Below are 16,559 nucleotides of genomic sequence, written 5' to 3' on the forward strand. Positions count from 1 at the left end.
CCTCGTGTGGCGTGCTAATCAATCAGGCATGTTAAGGCGTAGCGTACCTAGCTATGTGACTCTTGAGGTGTTCAGCTGCGAAATTGGCTAAAACAGTTAGCATGCTAACACCAGCACGGTATCGGTTAGCATGTGTCACGTACAAAGTTTTATGACTATGAGGTGTACACAACAAAATTGGCTAAAAAATTTAGCGCGCTATCGATTAGCACGCTATCGGTTAGCATGTGTCACGTACCACGTTGTATGACTATGAGGTGTACACAACAAAATGGGCAAAAATGTTTAGCACGCTATCAGTTAGCATGTGTCACGTACCAAGTTTTATGACTATGAGGCGTACACAACAAAATTGGCAAAAAAAGTTAGCGCGCTAACATTAGCACGCTATCGGTTAGCATGCGTCACGTACCAAGTGTTATGACTGTGAGGTGTACACAACAAAATTGGCTAAAAATGTTTGCACGCTAAGACTAGCACGCTATCGGTTAGCCTGTGTCATGTACCAAGTTTTATGACTATGAGGTGTACACAACAAAAATTTAGCGCGCTAACATTAGCATGTTAGCATGTGTCACAAGTTTTTTTTACTATAATTTCGGCAGTCCATGAACACACCGTAGTGGTGTGGACAACAGTTTGTTTACATGTACAACTTTCTCCAACACTCTTTTATGCCACTTCCTTCTCCGTCTCATTTTTGTCCACCAAACGTTTTATACTGTACCTGAATGCACAAGGGGTGAACTTTGTTGTCGTTATTGCCTCGTGTGGCGTGCTAATCAATCAGGCATGTTAAGGCGTAGCGTACCTAGCTATGTGACTCTTGAGGTGTTCAGCTGCGAAATTGGCTAAAACAGTTAGCATGCTAACACCAGCCCGGTATCGGTTAGCATGTGTCACGTACCAAGTTTACAATAAAACAAAATAATTGGCATGCGGCTCTTAAGCCCCGACCTCGTGGCGCTAAAATAAAATACATTAAAATGGATGGAAAAATATATTGTTTACTTTAATATGGTTTGTGTCGGAGGACAAACCTTCCTAAATGTTTGATATGTTCACGTTTATGCGTTTTTGCGTTTGGCCGGCGTCGTTTTGTCCTACTAATTACGGCGGTCCATGAACACACCGTAGTGGTGTGGACAACAGTTTGTTTACATGTACAACTTTCTCCAACACTCTTTTATGCCACTTCCTTCTCCGTCTCTACTCAGTGGCCTAGTGGTTAGAGTGTCCGTCCTGGGATCGGTAGGTTGGGAGTTCAAACCCGAGGCCGAGTCATACCAAACCCGAGGCCGAGTCATACCAAAGACTATAAAAATGGGACCCATTACCTCCCTGCTTGGCACTCAGCATCAAGGGTTGGAATTGGGGGTTAAATCACCAAAATGATTCCCGGGCGCGGCCACCGCTGCTGCCCACTGCTCCCCTCACCTCCCAGGGGGTGATCAAGGGTGATGGGTCAAATGCAGAGAATAATTTCGCCACACCTAGTGTGTGTGTGACAATCATTGGTACTTTAACTTTTAACTTTATTTTTGTCCACCAAACGTTTTATACTGTACCTGAATGCACAAGGGGTGAACTTTGTTGACGTTATTGACTCGTGTGGCGTGCTAATCAGGCATGTTTAGGCGCCACGTACCAAGTTATGTGACTCAGCTGCAATTATTCATTTATTTAGTTATTTCTTTCTTTTTATGTATTAAATTTTTTTTATTCGATTTATTTATTATTTATTGTTATTTATTTATTTTACTGCATTTAGTTTAGTTTTTAAATTTAAATACATATGTAAAAATTAAAATAAAAATATAATTTAATTTGTATTTATTTATTTATTAATTAATTAACTTAATTTTACCTTTAATTACTATTATTTATATGTATTATTTCTACAGACCCAAAATACATAAAACACTTTATTCCAGGATGTTTTATTTATTTATACCATTTTTTTATACATTTATAGTTTTTTATTACTTTATTTTTATTTATTTATAAAAACAATTGTTTATTCTTGTATTTGTATTTATTTTATTTTTTTAAATTATATATATATATATATATATATATATATATATATATATATATATATATATATATATATATATATTTTTTTTTTTTCAATGTAATTCCATTTTTTTTCTAATTTAAATTAACATTATCTTTATATATTTTTTCCAGAGTATTTAATTATTTAGTTATTTAGTTATTTTCTGTCCACCAAACGTTTTATACTGTACCTGAATGCACAAGGGGTGAACTTTGTTGACGTTATTGACTCGTGTGGTGTGCTAAACAGGCACGTTAAGGCGTCGCGTACCAAGCTATGTGACTCTTGAGGCGTTCAGCTGCGAAATTGGCTAAAACGTTAGCATGCTAATGTTAGCCAAAGAATGTTGGCTTCCTTCAGATATGAACTTTGTGTGCTAACTTTGTATGTGAGCCTTCCATTGTGTACCTTTGCTTTGTCTGAGCAGTTATGTCACCCTTTTGATACACTTCTGAGGATATGGACACCATGTGAGCTCGCTATTTTCAACAATACACACACACACACACACACACACACACACACACAGGCGCGCACACAATGTTTACTTGGGCCCGCCCTCTATTTTTGTGAATTCCTTTTTCCATAATAGCTTCTTTTGTGTGCAAGGTCATATTTGAGCTGTTTTTTTCTCAGAGCTTTTGATCACTGTCATACAGTGTGTGTGTGTGTGTGTGTGTGTGTGTGTGTGTGTGTGGGTGAGTGGGTGGGTGGGTGTGTGTGTGTGGGTGTGTGTGTGCGGGCGCTGCAAGGCGTGTTTTTTTGGCATGCTCCGAGGTGGAAGGTCCGTCCGTGGATTGTATGGTTTGGAAGGATTTGTCCAAGAATGCCAACTATGTGGATGTTCTCGTTCCACATGGCCGAGCCTCTCGGTGGGAACGCGCCCGCTGAGGGAAACCAGTCCCAAAAAAGGAAAAAAAAATGGAATTTATGATAAGGATCTCAGATCGTGAAGATAAAATAACAACATGTATACATTTTTGTTGAAATATATATTCATAGAGTGGACGCACCAAGTCTGAACATATTGGGGGGAAAAATGCATCCATTACGCTATACAATAATTACAATTATTATTATTTTTATTTGAATGCATAGAATAATTAAATATATTTAAATGTATTACTTTTAATACATTTTTATTTATATTTAATTTGTCTTTTTTTACATATCTTTTTTTTTAATAGTGAATATTTATCATATGTTATATATATGATATTTTTATAATCTCAGCACATTGGAAAAAATGCATAGATTATGCTGTAAAATAATTAAAAAAATGTGAATTCATGCAATAATTAAATATATTTTAATGTATTACTTTTAAATCATTTTTATTTATACTTTATACAACATACTTGTTTTTTTAATGTATTTTTCTTACATAATTAATTAGTATTAAAACATTTAGTCATTTTTAATATTGTATGCATGTTATGTATGCTACTTTTATAATCTGAACATATTGTTGAAAAAATGCATAGATAATGCTGTAAAATAATAAAAATTTGAATATATAGAATAATTAAATATAGTTTAATGTATTACTTTTAATTAATTTTTATTTATATTTTATATAACATATTAGTCTTTTTTAAATGTATTTTTCTCACATAATTAATTAGTATTAAAAACATTTGGTAATTTTTAATATTGTATGCATATTATATGTGTGATTTTTATAATCTGGACACATTGGAAAAAAATTACAGATTATGTTGTAAAATAATAAAAAATAATATTATTTTTATTTAATTCATAAAATAATTAAATATATTTTAATGTATTACTTTAAATTCATTTTTATTTATATTTTATACAACATACTTATCTTTTTTTAAATGTATTTTTCTTACATAATGAATTAGTATTAAAACATTTAGTCATTTTTAATATTGTATGCATGTTATGTATGCTACTTTTATAATCTGAACATATTGGGAAAAAAATTCATGGATTATACTGTAAAATAATAAAAACTATATATTATTTTAATTTTAATTTATAGAATAATTAAATATAGTTTAATGTATTACTTTTAATTCATTTTTATTTATATTTTATATAACATGTCTTTTTTAAATGTATTTATCTTACATAATGAAATAGTATTACAACATTTAGTCATTTTTAATATTGTATGCATGTTATATATGCTACTTTTATAATCTGGACACTTTGGAAAAAATGAAAAAAATATGCTGTAAAATAATTAAAAAATAGATTATTTTTATTTGAATTTATAAAATAATTAAATATATTTTAATGTATTACTTTTAATTCATTTTTGTATTTATATTTTATTTAACATACTTGTTTTTTTTAAATATTCTTCTTACATAATGAATTAGTATCAAAAACATTTGGTAATTTTTAATATTGTGTGCATATTACATATGCTACTGTTATAATCTGGACACATTGGAAAAAATGCATAGATGATGCTGTTCAATAACAAAACTATATATTATTTTTATTTGAATTTATAGAATAATTAAATATATTTTAATGTATTACTTTTAATTCATTTTTATTTATATTTTATACAACATATTTGTCTCTTTTAAAATGTATTTTTCTTACATAATGAATTAGTGTTAAAAACATGTTGTCGTGTTTTATATTGTATGCATATTATATATGCAACTTTTTAATCTGGACACATTGGAAAAATACACAGGTTATGCTGTAAAATATTACAAGATAATATTATTTTTATTTGAATTTATAGAATAATTAAATATATTTTAATTGATTACATTTAATTCATTTTTATTTATGTTTAATTGGTCTTTTTTAAATGTATTTTTTCCAAAATAATGAATTGGTATTAAAACATTTGGTCATTTTTAATATTGTTTGCATGTTATATATGCTACTTTTTTAACACACATTGGAAAAAAATGCATAGCTTATGCTGTACTATAATACAAATAAATATCTATGTTTAATATAATTTATATAAAATACTTTAAAATAATGCAATTCATTACCTTTGATGCATTTTTTTATATTGTATATAACATGTTTGTCTTCATTAAATGTATTTTTCATTAAAATAATAAGTATTCAAAATATTTATTTAAATATAGTATGTACATTAAACATGCTGTACTATAATAACAATAATTATTTATTAAATCTAATTTATACAAACATTAATACTTTAATATAATGCAATTCATTACTTTTGATGCATTTTTTATTTATATTGTATATAACATGTTTGTCGTCATTAAATGCATTTTTTATTAAAATAATTAGTATTTAAAATATTTTATATATTTTTTTAAATATTGTGTGTAAATTAAACATGCTGTACCATAATAAAAATAAATATGTATTTTTAATTAAATTTATATAAATTTAATACTTTAATATAATGCGATTCATTACCTTTAATGCATTTTTATTTGTATTGCATCATTAGATGTATTTGTTATTAAAATAATGAATTAATATAAAACATATTTTTTTAAATATTGTATGTAGATTTTAGGGACAAATTGGAAAAATGCATATTATGCTGTACTATAATAAATAGTTTTTAATAATTTAATATAATACTTACTTTTAATGCATTTGTATTTATATTGCATATAACATATGCATTGTTTTATTAAAATAATGAATGTTTGATATTGTATGCATGTTATATATGCAGACTTCAGGGACGGTGCAGGCACATTAGCGCGCCAACAAAGCGCCGCAGCGTCCTGGTGAACCTTGGCGAGAATTAGCTGCTAATGAAATTAAAGCCAGCGTCACCCGGACGTCCGTGAACAATTAATTAGAATTAAGAGGCACCTTGTGCTGCGCTAACGAGACAATAATGGAGCTGAACAGGCCAGTCAGCAGTTGAAGGGACGTTACCTCCGCCAAGGAAAGGTTGTTGGGAGGATTGCATGCTGACAAGACTTGTTGATGAATCATTTCCCCGTCATGTTCTTCATAATCTGTCCTCTTTTCACCCACACTGGAGAGTAACTTGTGTCATCATCAGCTTTGTCACCAAACAATGTTTTCTATAAACCATCGAGTCTGCCCGCTAAACAAAAACAGTGTTTGGCTCGTGAAAGTGCCAAGGAGAAGCTAACGCTTGAAAACCCTCTTCTGGGGGTCACGCCATTTTATTATTATTAACATAAAGAATGATGATACATTTTATTATTAATAACACAAACAATTATGATGCATTTTATTATTAATAACATAAAGAATGACGATACATTTTGTTATTAATAACATAAACAATGATGATACATTTTATTATTAGTAACATAAACAATGATGATACATTTTATTACTATTAACATAAACAATGACAATACATTTTATTATTAATAACATTAAGAATGATGATACATTTTATTATTGACATAAACAATGATGATACATTTTATTATTATTAACACAAACAATGATGATGCATTTTATTACTAATAACATACAACAATTATGGTACATTTTATTATTAATAACATAAACAATGATACATTTTATTATTAATAACATAAGGAATGATGATAAATTTTATTGTTAATAACATAAAAAATGATGATACATTTTATTATTATTAACATAAACAATGATACATTTTATTATTAATAACATAAACAATGATACATTTTATTATTAATAACATAAGGAATGATGATACATTTTATTGTTAATAACATAAAGAATGATGATACATTTTGTTATTAATAACATAAACAATGATGATACATTCTATTATTAGTAACATAAACAATGATGATACATTTTATTACTATTAACATAAACAATGACAATACATTTTATTATTAATCACATCAAGAATGATGATACATTTTATTATTAACATAAACAATGATGATACATTTTATTATTATTAACACAAACAATGATGATACCATTTATTAATAATAACAAACACTGATGATGACGCATTTTATATTAATAACATACAAAAATTATGGTACATTTTATTATTAATAACATAAACAATTATACATTTTATTATTGATAACATAAACAATGATGATACATTTTATTGTTAATAACATAAAAAATGATGATACATTGTATTATTATTAACATAAACAATGTTACATTTTATTATTAATAACAAAGAATGATGATACAATTTATTATTAACATAAACAATGATGATACATTTTATTATTATTAACACAATGATGATACATTTTATTAATAATAACAAACAATGATGATGCATTTTAATATTAATAACATACAAAAATTATGGTACATTTTATTATTAATAACATAAACAATGATACATTTTATTCTTGATAACATAAACAATGATGATACATTTTATTGTTAATAACATAAAAAAATGATGATACATTGTATTATTATTAACATAAACAATGTTACATATTATTATTAATAACATAAAGAATGATGATACATTTTATTATTAATAACATAAACAATGATGATATACAGTATTATATTTTTATAAACATAAAGAATGAATATACATTTTGTTATTGATAGCAAAGAATGATGATACATTTTATTATTAATAACATAAACAATGATGATGTATGTTATTATTGATAACATAAAAAATGATGATACATTTTTTTATTGATAACATAAAGAATGATGATATATTTTATTATTGATAACATACAGAATGATGGTATATTTTATTATAGATAACATAAATAATCATGATACATTTTAATATTGATAACATAAACAAAGATGATACATTTTATTATTAAAATCATAAAGAATGATGACACATGTTATTATTGATAACATAAGAAATGATGATACATTTCATTATTGATAACATAAACAATGATGATACATTGTATTATTGATAACATAGACAATGATGATACATTTTATTATTAATAACATAAACAACGATGCTACATTTTATTATTAATAACATAAACAATGATAATGCATGTTATTATTAATAACATAAATAACGATGATACATTTGACTATTAACAACATAAAGAATGGTTATACATTTTATTATTAATATTTTATTATTGATAACATAAACAATGACGATACATTGTATTAATAATAACAAACAATGATGCATTTTATTATTAATAACATAAAGAATGATGATACATTTTATTATTAACAACATAAACATGATGATACATTTTATTATTAACATTTTATTATTGATAACATAAACAATGATGATACCTTTTATTAATAACAAACAATGATGATACATTTAATTATTAATAATATAAAGAATGATGATACATTTTATTATTTTTAACAAACAATGATGATACATTTTACTATTAATAACAAATAATTAAGATACATTTTATTATTATTAACATAAACAATGATGATACATTTTATTATTACCGTAAACAATGATGATGCATTTTATTATTAATAACATAAAGAATTATACGTTTTATTATTGATAACATAAAAAATTATGATACATTTCATTATTAATAACATAAACAATGATGATACATTTTATTATTATTAACATAAACAATGATACATTTTATTATTAATAACATAAGGAATGATGATACATTTTATTATTAATAACATAAAGAATGATGATACATTTTGTTATTAATAACATAAACAATGATGATACATTCTATTATTAGTAACATAAACAATGATGATACATTTTATTACTATTAACATAAACAGTGACAATACATTTTATTATTAATCACATCAAGAATGATGATACATTTTATTATTAACATAAACAATGATGATACATTTTATTATTATTAACACAAACAATGATGATACCATTTATTAATAATAACAAACACTGATGATGACGCATTTTAATATTAATAACATACAAAAATTATGGTACATTTTATTATTAATAACATAAACAATGATACATTTTATTATTGATAACATAAACAATGATGATACATTTTATTGTTAATAACATAAAAAATGATGATACATTGTATTATTATTAACATAAACAATGTTACATTTTATTATTAATAACAAAGAATGATGATACAATTTATTATTAACATAAACAATGATGATACATTTTATTATTATTAACACAATGATGATACATTTTATTAATAATAACAAACAATGATGATGCATTTTAATATTAATAACATACAAAAATTATGGTACATTTTATTATTAATAACATAAACAATGATACATTTTATTCTTGATAACATAAACAATGATGATACATTTTATTGTTAATAACATAAAAAATGATGATACATTGTATTATTATTAACATAAACAATGTTACATATTATTATTAATAACATAAAGAATGATGATACATTTTATTATTAATAACATAAACAATGATGATATACAGTATTATATTTTTATAAACATAAAGAATGAATATACATTTTGTTATTGATAACAAAGAATGATGATACATTTTATTATTAATAACATAAACAATGATGATGTATGTTATTATTGATAACATAAAAAATGATGATACATTTTTTTATTGATAACATAAAGAATGATGATATATTTTATTATTGATAACATACAGAATGATGGTACATTTTATTATAGATAACATAAATAATCATGATACATTTTAATATTGATAAAATAAACAAGGATGATACATTTTATTATTAAAATCATAAAGAATGATGACACATGTTATTATTGATAACATAAGAAATGATGATACATTTCATTATTGATAACAAACAATGATGATACATTGTATTATTGATAACATAGACAATGATGATACATTTTATTATTAATAACATAAACAACGATGCTACATTTTATTATTAATAACATAAACAATGATAATGCATGTTATTATTAATAACATAAATAACGATGATACATTTGACTATTAACAACATAAAGAATGGTTATACATTTTATTATTAATATTTTATTATTGATAACATAAACAATGATGATACATTGTATTAATAATAACAAACAATGATGCATTTTATTATTAATAACATAAAGAATGATGATACATTTTATTATTAACAACATAAACATGATGATACATTTTATTATTAACATTTTATTATTGATAACATAAACAATGATGATACCTTTTATTAATAACAAACAATGATGATACATTTAATTATTAATAATATAAAGAATGATGATACATTTTATTATTTTTAACAAACAATGATGATACATTTTACTATTAATAACAAATAATTAAGATACATTTTATTATTATTAACATAAACAATGATGATACATTTTATTATTACCGTAAACAATGATGATGCATTTTATTATTAATAACATAAAGAATTATACGTTTTATTATTGATAACATAAAAAATTATGATACATTTAATTATTAATAACATAAACAATGATGATACATTTCATTATTAATAACATAAACAATGATACATTTTATTATTAATAACATAAGGAATGATGATACATTTTATTGTTAATAACATAAAAATTATGATACATTGTATTATTATTAACATAAACAATGTTACATATTATTATTAATAACATAAAGAATGATGATACATTTTATTATTAATAACATAAACAATGATGATATACAGTATTAGATTTTTATTAATATAAAGAATGTATATACATTTTGTTATTGATAAAATAAAGAATGATGATACATTTCATTATTAATAACATAAACAATGATGATACATTTTATTATTAATAACATAAACAATGATGATGTATGTTATTATCGATAACATAAAAAATGATGATACATTTTTTTATTGATAACATAAAGAATGATGATATATTTTATCATTGATAACATACAGAATGATGGTACATTTTATTATTGATAACAAAGAATCATGATGCATTTTAATATTGATAACATAAACAAGGATGATACATTTTATTATTAAAAACATAAACAATGATGACACGTTATTATTGATAACATAAGCAATTATGATACATTTTATTATTGATAACATAAACAATGTTGATACATTGTATTATTGATAACATAGACAATGATGATACATTTTATTATTAATAACATAAACAATGATGCTACATTTGATTATTAATAACATAAACAATGATAATGCATGTTATTATTAATAACATAAATAACGATGATATATTTTACTATTAACAACATAAAGAATGGTTATACATTTTATTATTAATATTTTATTATTGATAACATAAACAATGATGATACATTGTATTAATAATAACAAACAATGATGATACATTGTATTAATAATAACAAACAATGATGCATTTTATTATTAATAACAAAGAATGAAGATACATTTTATTATTAACAACATAAACAATGATGATACATTTGATTATTAACATTTTATTATTGATAACATAAACAATGATGATACCTTTTATTAATAACAAACAATGATGATACATTTAATTATTAATAATATAAAGAATGATGGTACATTTTATTATTTTTAACAAACAATGATGATACATTTTATTATTAACAAATAATTATGATACATTTTATTATTATTAACATAAACAATGATGATACATTTTATTATTACCGTAAACAATGATAATACATTGTATTATTAATAACATTAAGAATGATACATTTTATTATTAATAACATAAAAAATTATGATACATTTCATTATTAATAACATAAACAATGATACATTTTATTATTAATAACATAAAGAATGATGATACATTGTATTATTAATAACATAAGAAATCAGAATCAGAATCAGAATCAGAATCAGCTTTATTGTCATTACGCAAGGTAACGAGATTGAGGCCATTCCATACAGTGCGATGTGTGCATGCTAGAAAAACAATGTGCAAATATATAAAAATATAAAAAATGTAGAAGTGCAATGAATATGGTGTGAAATGAATATATACATGAAAAAAACAAAAACAAAAACAGGGTGGTTGGTGGAATGGGTTATTGCACCGAAGAGAAGGCAGTTATGAGGGACAATGGGGCAGTCCGTTCAGGATGCTTATGGCCATGGGGAAGAAGCTGTTCTTTAGCCTGTTTGTTTTGGTTTTAATGCACCTGTAGCGCTTCCCAGAGGGCAGCAGGTGGAACAGGTCAGAGCCAGGGTGGGTGATGTCCTTGATGATGGCACTGGCTCTGTTGAGGCAGCGGGAGGTGTAGATGTCCGTCAGAGAGGGGAGAGGGCGGCCGATGATCTTCTGAGCCGTCTTGACCACTCTTTGCAGCCTCTCCCTGTCTGCTGCAGTGCAGCTGCCGTACCATACCGTAATACAGTAGGTCAGCAGGCTCTCGATGGACGAGCGGTAGAAGGTCAGCAGCAGGTCAGGCTTCAGGTTGTACTTCCCGAGGACTCTAAGGAAGTGTAGCCGCTGCTGAGCCTTCTTGATGATTGATTTGGTGTTGACTGTCCAGGAGAAGTCATTAGAGATGTGGACTCCAAGGTACCTGAAGGTGTGGACCCTCTCTACACGCTCGCCGTTGATGTAGAGGGGGGCAGGGTCGGTGCTGCTCCTCCTGAAGTCAACGATGATCTCTCTGGTCTTGCTGGTGTTGAGAGCGAGGTTGTTCTCCGAAGACCAGGCCGTCAGCTTCAGGACCTCCTCTCTGTAGGCAGCCTCGTCACCCCTGTAGATGAGCCCGACCACTGTGGTATCGTCGGCGAACTTGACGGTAAGGTTGTCACTGTGGGCCGGACTGCAGTCATGGGTGTAAAGGCAGTAGAGGAGGGGGCTCAGCACACAGCCCTGTGGGGAGCCGATGCTCAGCGTGCGGGAGGATGAGAGGTGCGGGCCAAGTCTCACATTCTGGGGTCGGTCCGTTAGGAAGTCCCTTATCCAGGCGTTTGTGAGAGGGGGGAGGCCAAGAGTGTCCAGTTTATTGCAGAGTCTGTCCGAGATTATTGTATTGAAGGCAGAGCTATAGTCCACTGAGAGCATCCGGACGTAGCTCTGCTGCTGCTCCAGGTGGTTCAGAGCAGAGTGGAGAGCAACAGCGATGGCGTCCTCTGTGGACCTGTTCGCCCGGTATGCGAACTGGTGGGGGTCGAAGTCTGGAGGGATATGGTCCTTGATGTGCTGGAGAACAAGTCGCTCGAAGCACTTCATGATTACCGGAGTGAGGGCCACTGGTCGGTAATCATTCAGGCTGGTGATGGGAGACTTCTTCGGCACCGGGATTATTGTAGATGACTTCAGGCAGGATGGGATGACTGCCTGAGCCAGGGAGAGGTTGAAGATCCTGGTGAGGGGGGGAGCGAGCTGGTGGGCGCACGTCCTGAGCACCTTTCCAGGTACTCCGTCTGGTCCGGTAGCCTTCCTGGGGTTCACAGCCAGGAGCACTCGTCTGACACTGTGCTTCTGTACAGTGAGTGGAGTGGCGCCGGAGCCCGGTGGGGGCGGGGGCAGGGCTGGAGCAGATGAGTGTCGCTGGGGGGTTTCGAAACGGGCAAAGAAACAGTTAAGCTCCTCTGCCAGTGTCGCACTCTGATCCGCAGTTGTCATATTGCAGCCTCTGAAGTTCGTGATGTCATGAATGCCCCGCCACACCTCCCGTGAGTTTTTGCTGGACAGATGGGACTCTATGCACCTCCTGTGGTCCGCCTTTGCTTTTTTAATCCCTCTCTTCAGGTCGGCTCTAGCAACACTGTACAGTGCTCTGTCCCCTGACCTGAAGGCTGCGTCGCGGGCCCTGAGGAGTGTGCGGACCTGGCTGGTCATCCAGGGTTTCTTGTTGGGGTAAACCCGGATGGTTTTTTCCACAGTCACATTCCCGATGCAGAACTTTATGTAGTCCAGCACCGTTCCTGTGGCTGTCTCCAGCTCCTGTTGTTGGAAGAGGTCCCAGTCTGTGTGTTGGAAGCAGTCCTGAAGTTTGGGGAGTGCATCGTCAGGCCAGGTCATAACAGTCTTTGTGATAGGCCTGGCCTGGCGTCTGATGGGGGTGTAGGTAGGAGAGAGCAGGAGGGAAAGATGGTCTGACTGTCCAAGCTGGGGGAGGGGTGTAGCTCTGTACGCGTGCTTTATGTTGGTATACACGTGGTCCAGGGTGTTCTTGCCCCTTGTAGAACACTTCACGTGCTGGTAGAACTTAGGGAGTACAGTCTTCAGATTGGCCTTATTAAAATCCCCTGCTATGATATGAACACCGTCGGGGTGGGCCCGCTGCTGTTCGTTGACGGTGTTCAGCAGAAGAGAGAGCGCAGTGTTTACTTTGGCGTCCGGTGGAATATACACAGCCGTGATGATAACAACAGACAGCTCTCTCGGGAGAAAAAAAGGCCGACATCTAACAGACATGTACTCCACGTCCGGGCAACAGTGCTGTTTAGTGATTGTCCCGTTGTTGCACCAGTTCTCATGCACGTAGATACAGAGCCCCCCTCCTCTGCTCTTACCGGAGTCCTTAGTTCTGTCCCGGCGGAGCAGAGTGCGTCCGGCTAGCTGCATGCTAGCATCGGGTATTTCCGGGTGAAGCCAGGTTTCGGTGATAATCATAGCACAACAGTCCCGAACATAGCGGTTTCCAGCAAGTTGTAACTCCAGGTCGTCCATCTTCTGTACAAGGGATCTGGCATTAGAGAGGAACAGGCTCGGTAGAGGTGGCTTGTGGGGTTGTTTCCTAAGCCTGAGCAAGACGCCGGACCTGCGGCCACGCTTCTGCTTCCTCTCCCTCCTCCGTCTGCGCCGTCTCCCAGACCCGACAACAAACCACGGAGAGCCCTGTGCTCTCGCTATGTCATCTGGGATGTTGTGCTCGTGGTGAAAGTCGCTCGAAACAGATATCTGGTGCGAGTTACCGATATCCAAGAGTGACTGGCGGGTGTACCGGGTGTTTGCAGTACAGGTGGTGCACAAAAGGAAAAAAAACATGAAGAAAAGAAGGAAGAAAGAGCACTGAAATGGAGAGCCGTAAGCCGCTGCGTCTGTGCGCGCCGCCATCTTGGATTTTTTTTTTTTTTTGATGATAAAATGATGATATGTTAGATTTTAATAACAAAGAATGATTAATTTTATTATTAATAACAAACAATGATGATACATTTCATTATTAACATTTTATTATTGATAACATAAACAATGATGATACCTTTTATTAATAACAAACAATGATGATACATTTAATTATTAATAATATAAAGAATGATGATACATTTTATTATTTTTAACAATGATGATACATTTGATTATTAATAACAAATAATTATGATACATTTTATTATTATTAACATAAACAATGATGATACATTTTATTATTACCGTAAACAATGATAATACATTTTATTATTAATAACATTAAGAATGATACATTTTATTATTAATAACATAAACAATTATGATACATTTCATTATTAATAACATAAACAATGATACATTTTATTATTAATAACATAAAGAATGATGATACATTGTATTATTAATAACATAAAGAATGATGATATGTTAGATTTTTAATAACAAAGAATGATTAATTTTATTATTAATAACAAACAATGATGATACATTTCATTATTAACATTTTATTATTGATAACATAAACAATGATGATACCTTTTATTAATAACAAACAATGATGATACATTTAATTATTAATAATATAAAGAACGATGATACATTTTATTATTTTTAACAATGATGATACATTTGATTATTAATAACAAATAATTATGATACATTTTATTATTATTAACATAAACAATGATGATACATTTAATTATTACCGTAAACAATGATGATACATTTTATTATTAATAACATAAAGAATGATACGTTTTATTATTAATAACATAAAAAATGATGATACATTTCATTATTAATAACATAAACCATGATGATACATTTCATTATTAATAACGTAAACGATGATACATTTTATTATTAATAACATAAATAATTATGATACATTTTATTATTAATAACACAAAGAATGATGATACATTTTATTATTAATAACATAAACAATGATGATATATTAGATTTTTAATAACAAAGAATGATTCATTTTATTATTAATAACAAACACTGATGATATATTTCATTATTAATAACATAAACAATGATACATTTTATTATTAATAACATAAAAAATGATGATATGTTAGATTTTTAATAACAAACAATGATGATACATAACTGTGGTGATGTCCAGTGACACAACCGTTGCAAGACGTCTTTAATAGTGAATGTGTTTATTGATTTCTTCATACTTTTCTATTAAGTGCGTCACCGTGGCGTGGAGGCGGTTGCCATGGCGTTTAATTAGTCCCTGACAGAGATCAGGTGCTGCTGTGTGATGAGAGCGCGCGGAACAATCGACAGTGGGCGGAGGAGGGGCTTCTTTGTTTGCCAAAGACGAAGCACGGCCACTTAGCGCCTTTCTTGCGCGGCCCGCGAGCAAAGCTCTCCGCCCAAGAGGCCTAAAGTGGTACTGTCGCCTCCTCTTGTCGCGCCTTTTTAGTGCGCTTTTATTGTGGCGTCTAATTAGCGTATGAGGCGGCATGGCGAGGTGACACGCTTCAAAAAA

General features: G+C 29.7%; 1 protein-coding gene across 2 annotated transcripts in view; it reads left to right on the plus strand.

Moving 5' to 3' along the window:
* Positions 1 to 16,559, plus strand: part of lcor (ligand dependent nuclear receptor corepressor) — a 175,070-nt gene that overhangs the window by 22,330 nt on the left and 136,181 nt on the right. The window lies entirely within an intron of this gene.

This window comes from Nerophis lumbriciformis, linkage group LG25, assembly GCF_033978685.3.
Source record: "Nerophis lumbriciformis linkage group LG25, RoL_Nlum_v2.1, whole genome shotgun sequence".
Classification (NCBI taxonomy): Eukaryota; Metazoa; Chordata; class Actinopteri; order Syngnathiformes; family Syngnathidae; genus Nerophis; species Nerophis lumbriciformis.